The sequence below is a fragment of the Symphalangus syndactylus genome, chromosome 3 (genome assembly GCF_028878055.3).
Source record: "Symphalangus syndactylus isolate Jambi chromosome 3, NHGRI_mSymSyn1-v2.1_pri, whole genome shotgun sequence".
Classification (NCBI taxonomy): Eukaryota; Metazoa; Chordata; class Mammalia; order Primates; family Hylobatidae; genus Symphalangus; species Symphalangus syndactylus.
The window spans coordinates 97,599,129-97,606,178 of NC_072425.2; positions in this window are offsets into that span (position 1 = coordinate 97,599,129).

The following is a 7,050-nucleotide window of genomic DNA, read 5'->3' on the forward strand; positions in this document are numbered from 1 at the left end:
GTGGAGGGGGTGGGTGCCCCTGGCGTGCGCGTGACGCATGCGCCCTTCTTCCTCCTGCTTGAGCTCAGAGGCGTCGATCATGTATGTGAGATTGTGCGCTCTCCAGGTTTCATTACCTTCGTGTCCCCCAGACTTCAAAGTAAAGTGTCCACTCTAGCCACGAATTACCTAGGAACAGTCGCTCCTCCTTTTTCCCATATCAGACCATTTCCTTTTGCAAAGGGGAAAAATGTGCACCATCTGCCTCAGCTTTCAGCTGAGCAGCCTCCACGCTCACGCAATGCGAGTTGTCGCTGACACTCTGGTCCCTAGGAATGGAATAAACTGGTCCGTACACACGCCGCTGACAGCAGCAAAGCTACTTCTATTTTAATTTAGAAACTTGCCAACTAGAAGGAAACAGCAAGCGGCAAGGCTGTATTTTTTGTTTTTGTTCGGTTTCGTTTTGCTTTGCCCACGCTGCCCCTCCATACCCCTTAACTCTGGTGCTAGTTACAGGTGTGTGAAATCCCGTCTCGGATCCCAGTACTTCAGCTCTTCGCTGTGGGTTGGGGCTGCCCTCCCCCATCGTCTAGGTCATTTCACTTAGAAGATAAGAACAACGACAAAGAGTCGTTCTGAGGGATCAATGAGATGCCGGTAATAATATTAAGGGCACTCTAGTCTCATTGCCTGCGGAGAGTTTAACGTTTAATGAATGGTAGGCATTGTTATAGTCACAGGAGCAAGGAAGTGAGAGTCAGATATTTCTCTCCTCCAAGAGGATCAGTGTGATCCTGTTAGAATTCCCTGATTCTAATTGGGAAATGAAGCTATGTAAAAGTAGGAAATACAAGTCAGAACAATATACAATTTAATGTTTAAAAGGATTACTGTAGATCCTTATGTGAGATAACGAGCTTTCTCATACAATGTTGTCGGAGATTTAAAACTCCTAAGTTTTCTGGCTGACAGTCAATATGTATCAAGACTATTAAAATGTTCACATCGTTTGGCCCAGCAATTCCACTCTTTCAGAAGTATCCTAAACCTAATGAGAACTCTAAAAAGATTTGGGTATGAGGTGTGTCCATTTGAATAAACTGAATGTCCAACAAGGGACATTGATAAAATCATTATTTTTCAACTCCTTATATTTAGCCCATATTTTCCAAAGGGGAGGGTCAGGGTGTCTTCCATTAACATTGTTTGAAATTTCAAAATTAATAGGTTAGTTAAAACAAATCAGAATCATGGGGGAAAATTTTTCTCAAAATTATTGACAGTCCATCTGTGGAGATATGATGTTCCCCTTGGAATTACTGAGTTTTTAAAAGTATGGAATAGCCATCTATTGAATTTTTATAAAGCCAGTAAAAACCATCTTATAAGGATGTTATGCGGAGTGATATAAAGTTAAAATCAGGATGCAAAGTATAGGATGTGAGGTATTGTAATAGGATATAAAGTATATTCACATATAGATAACATATAGATATAAATGTACATTACATATCTGCCTTGAAATGGAAAGAAATATACAAAATATAAATAGTTGCCTGTAGTTTGAGAGCATGGATGTTTTTTCTTTATTATTGTTAAATTGGCAAATGGTTCTATAATGTAACATGTATTATTCTTAAGTGAAAAAGTTACTTTTTTCTTTAATTCTTAAGGGAGTATTTAGTGTTTTCTCAACCTTATCATTTAACTTAAAACGTGCTGGCCATATAGCACAGTTCCTTATCCAAATTCCTGGAATTCACATAGGAATAAGTCTTCCTAGGAGAACGTTGCTGTAAGAAGCAGTTTAGTAGCAGGGTTGGGAACACAGCCTTAGGAGCCATATGGCCTGAAAATCAGCCTAGCCTGACAGAGATATACAAAATCTCTGTAAGAGTGGGCAAAATACTTAGCCTTTTTTATACCTAATTTTTATTATCTGCAAATTGAAGATAGTAATGATGTCTATCTCAAAGTGTTATAGATGGGAACTGATACCTGCGGGGCAATCAGTAAATATTAGATATTATGGTTACAAATTTATCATCCATATAACAAGGAAGTACTTTAAAGACAGATATTGAATGTTTGGTACATTTGTTCCTATGCCGTTATTTTTCATCAAAGCACATTTTGAAAGGAAAATTTTCTGAAAAGCTTCCGATTATTTGATTAACAATGATTTCTTGAGTTCTGAGTTCAGTACTGGTCTAGGTGCTATCAGATATAAAGGCCAGTGATTTTTAACAGTGGGATAAGTTTGAATAGAAGAACATTCTTTCTTAATGATTTCTGGTTATATTTAGTATGATGCTGAAGCTAAGGGATTTCTCTAGGTTGTACTAAATCTTGAAAACAGCCTTATCTCTCATTTCAATTCTCTTTTATCTCCTTTAATGGTAAATCACCCAAATCCTAATAGCAGTCAGCCATAACTAAAAATTTTGCAAAAATTACTTTTCTAGAAATTAGCTGTTAAAAATTATAAGCAGATAAGGAACATAATTATTTTGAAGCATATAATTTGTCAAATGTTAATATATAAGTCTCTCTCAGCTCACCCCCTTCCACTGTTATGCTGGTCAGATTGTGTTAGAAACCTGGTTAGGTTGCATTGGAAACCTGGGATTGAAAAGATTGAACTTTTTCTGGCTGATTTTCAGAGATAGTGCCCCAGATACATAGCAAAACTACCATTAGCAAAACTACCATTTCCCCCTGTGCCACCTGACTTACATTCACAGGCAGTAAACTCCTGACTCTATTGACACAACTTTGTCATTCCGTTTATTTTAAAAGCAGAGGTCTTTATTAAATTCTGCAAATAACTTACCTATCTGAAACTCTTGCTTATGTCTCTGTACTCCTTTTTAGGCAGGATCTTCTATATTCCCTCTGTCTCATTCATCTTGCTTCACACCTGCATGGAGCTAATCTCTTCCCATGTGTTAAAACTTTCTTTCCCAAATATTCAAATCATCTTTTATAGGGTTTTTGTCATAATCATAATTTCTAGTGAGAATAATTTTAGGAGTTTGATAACACTTGGTGAATGAATGAATTTGTTGTGCCAGGCATTGTGTAAAGTAGTTTATATCATCTAATTTTTATAGAAATGCTATGGATTAGGTTCTGTTATTATCCCATATCTTATTTCAAACAATGGAAATAGAGGATCCTAGGTATTATGACTTGCACATGGCCACACAGCTAGCAACTAGAACTCGGATATTTTGACTGCAAAGCCACAGCTATTAACCACTGTGGCATGAATATCTGTATTAAATTTGGAAGAGTGAGTTCTGTCCTCAACTTTTACTACACAAAGATAAGTGATGACGGTGAGTAAAGTTAACTGGTTGGGGGGGAAAAAGAAGGTATTTTCACTCTTTCTAAGTGATCATCATTGCTGCTGAAAATAGGAGAATTGGGTCCGGAAATCCTTGAGGAGGTGTTCCGAATATAAAATAAGAAAAACACAGAGTCCAATTAGGATTTATGTTATAAAAGACTGTTTCTTCACAACAAACACAAGCTAGAGAAGGTTTTGTTTTGTTTTAAAAAAAAAACAGTTTAAAAAAACTTACCAAAGAAATGAGGACGCAAATTTAAGTAAACTTAAATCCAAAAGATAAGGAGAGCTTCCTAAGAGAGAATAGAATTATAATTGCTTTAATCACCTACAAAACAGTGGGAGAAGGAGGAATGCACCATAAACAGGGCCGAAGGGAGACCTGCCGAATGACACCCCTGTGTGTGGACCAGGATGACAGATTACAATCTCATGTAGTTCCAGTGATAGAATGAGTGTGTACTCACTCTTCAATTCTCTCAAAATTCATGATGGCTGAGAGAAATTTATTTGCAGATTCTAGGCCTTTAACCAATGTAGTGCAGCAGGTCTGTGAAGGCTGGAGGCAAGGTGGCAGGCTGCCCAGAATTCTCCTGAGGCACAGAAAAGACAGGTAAGACCTGAGAGTAAACAGAACAACCTGTGGAGATATTGGAAGCTAGGTGTTTGAGCTAAGAAAGTATTGAATAGTTTGGTGGTATGAGCTAGTAGGTGCACATTAACCTTGAGATTTTGCCAGTGCCAAGAACTCAAGCATATTTGAAAGCAATAGTAAACTGAATAGAAACTTCAGCAAAACCTGGAATGTGGGTTTTTGACTCACTGTCGAAAGATTTGATTCAGCCTTCCAAACAATAATCTTGATAGAAAAAATGGCAAGATGTTTTTTGAGGTACGTATTATTTACTGTTTTCTTTTATACAATATCTAGCATACAATAAAGATTATGAGACATGAAGGAGCAAGAAAATGTGAGCCATGGTCAAGAGAGAAAATGATTAGTAGGGGAAAAATACAAAATGGGCTAGATTTGGTATTATCTGGTAGAGACTTTAAATCACTTTGATAAATATGCTAAAGCGTCTGTATAAAAAATGGTAAACATGCATGGACAGGGAATTTTAGCAAAAAGATGGGAACTATTTATAAAAAGCAAGTTGAAATATTAGAAATAAATATTAGAAGTAAAAAGTTCAGTTTTTAGGATTATCACCAAATTGGACATAACAGGGAAAAAAACCTGTAAACTTGAGACAGTCAGTAGAAATTATATAAACTGAATATAAACAGCAAAATCAAGGACAAATGGAAGGGAGAATCTGATATCTTTAGGATATCAAATCATTTAGCATATATGTAATTGGAATCCAAGGAGCAGAAAGGGGATAGAAGAAATATTGAAAAGATAAAAACTTAGAAATCTCCAAAACTGACTGAATATGTAAATCCAATATATATTCAAGAAATTCAGTGAATCCTAAAAACAAAACAAAACAAAAAACAAATTTAAAGAACACTAAACCTAGGGAAACAGCAAATAAAAAAAATCCTAAAATTAGTCTTAAGAAAGATATACATTACATACTGGGAAACAATAATAATATCACTACTAATTTCTATATCAAAAGTGATGGAGGCCATAGAAAATGGAATAGCATATTTGAAGTGTCTAAGAACATAAAATATATCAATTTAAATTCAATGTCTAGCGAAAAAAAAAAATTGAAATCAAAAGAAAGCTATTTTCATACAGACAGAAGCTGAGCAAATTTATTCCAGAACACCTCCAGCAGAATGTCTAGAAACTCTTTACGCTAATGTGAAATGACACCAGATGGAAGTCTTGATATATAAATAAACATACAGAAATATTTTGTATTGTCTTCATTCTATGTGTATCCCATATATCATATCTCTACATATTTATCTATAGAGACGTATATATTTAAAAGATTATTGAGTAAAGTGAATGTAATAACTGTATATTTTGGGTTTAGAACATATGTAGAAGTAAGACACATGCCAATGAAGCCGTATTGTATAGGAGAGAATGTAAATAGAATTATAGTGTTGCAGCGTTCTTACATTTTTAAGTAGTAATTTGTTATTGAAGGCAAACTTTTTTTTTTTTTTTTTCCTGAGATGAGATTTTACTCTGTCGTCCAGGCTGGAGCACAGTGGCACAATCATGGCTTACTGCACCTTGGATCTCCCTGGGCTCAGGTGATCCTCCCACCTCAGCCTCTCAAGTACCTGGGACTACAGGCACATGCCACTATGCCAAGTTAATTATTTTACCTTTTGTAGAAACAGGATTTCTTTATTTTGCCCAGGCTGACTGAAGGCAAACTTTTAAAAAAATGCCTAAAATAAAAGGATGGAGAAAATATACCATGAAAACAGTAAGCATAGGAAAGATATGACCATATTAATATCAGAAAAGTAAGACCTCAAGACACATAGTATTACCAGAGATATGAAGCACATTCATAATGATAAAAGTCTTCATTATTTAAGAATGTGTAACAATTATAAAACACAAAGAAATGCTTAACAGAATTAAATGGGGGAAATAGTCAAGTCTATAAGTGATAGAATAATAAAAATCAGGTAAATTTAGAAGATTTTATTAACACTATCCACTAACTTGACATAATTGAGTTAATAGAATATGATATCCATAACTAAAAAGCACAATTTTTTTCAACTGCACAAAGAACACCCAACAAGATAAACTAATCAGATGACAGCACACAAAAAAGAAGTCTCAATGAATTTCAAAAGATCAGAATCATAGAGTATATGATCCATGGCCAAAAATAAAAATCAGTGGCAGAAAATTATCTAGAAAATACCAAAATATATAGACATTAAGTATTTTGCTTCTGAGTAATTCATGAGTCACAGAAATCACAAGTAAAATGAAAAATATTTTGAACTCTATGATAATAAAAAGTCTATCAAAATTTGTTGGATGCACCCAAATTACCAGTAAAATGGAGATTCATAACATTAAATGCCTAGAATAAAAAATGAAGGTTTACAGTGAACTAGTTAAGTGTCTAAATTAAGAAACAGAAGACAAAATAAAATCCAACTTGAAGAAATGAAATAATAAATATAAGAGCAGAAATTAATGAAGTAAAAGATAGAGAAATTAAAGTCAAAAGTCAGTTCTTTGAAAAGATCAACAAACCCCTAGCAAAGAAATAGTGGAGAAAATACAAATTACTAATATCATTTTAAGAAGAGGAGACATCATTACAAATCTTACAAGCAAAGACATAACAAGGGGATATTATGAATAACTGTATGACAGTAGCTCTCAAATAAGGGTAATTTTTCCCAGGGGGGAAATTTGGCAATATTTGGAAATGGTTTGGTTGTCACAATCCAGGAGTAAAGTTACTACACAACTTGTGGACACAGGCCAAGGGAGCTGCTAAACATCCTGTAATACACACTATCCTATCATAACAAAGACCTACCTGGCCCCAAATGCCAATAATGTTGAGGTGGAGAAGCTCTGTTTTGTGTTAATAAATTCATTAGCTTAGATAAAAATGAATGATATTTTGAAAAATACAGCTTGCCCAATTGACAAAGGAATAGAAAAATCTGCACAACCCTGTTTTTATTAAGGAGATTGAACTTGTGATTGTAACTTTCTCACAAAGAAAACTCAATCTCAGATGGCTTTACCAGTGAATTATATC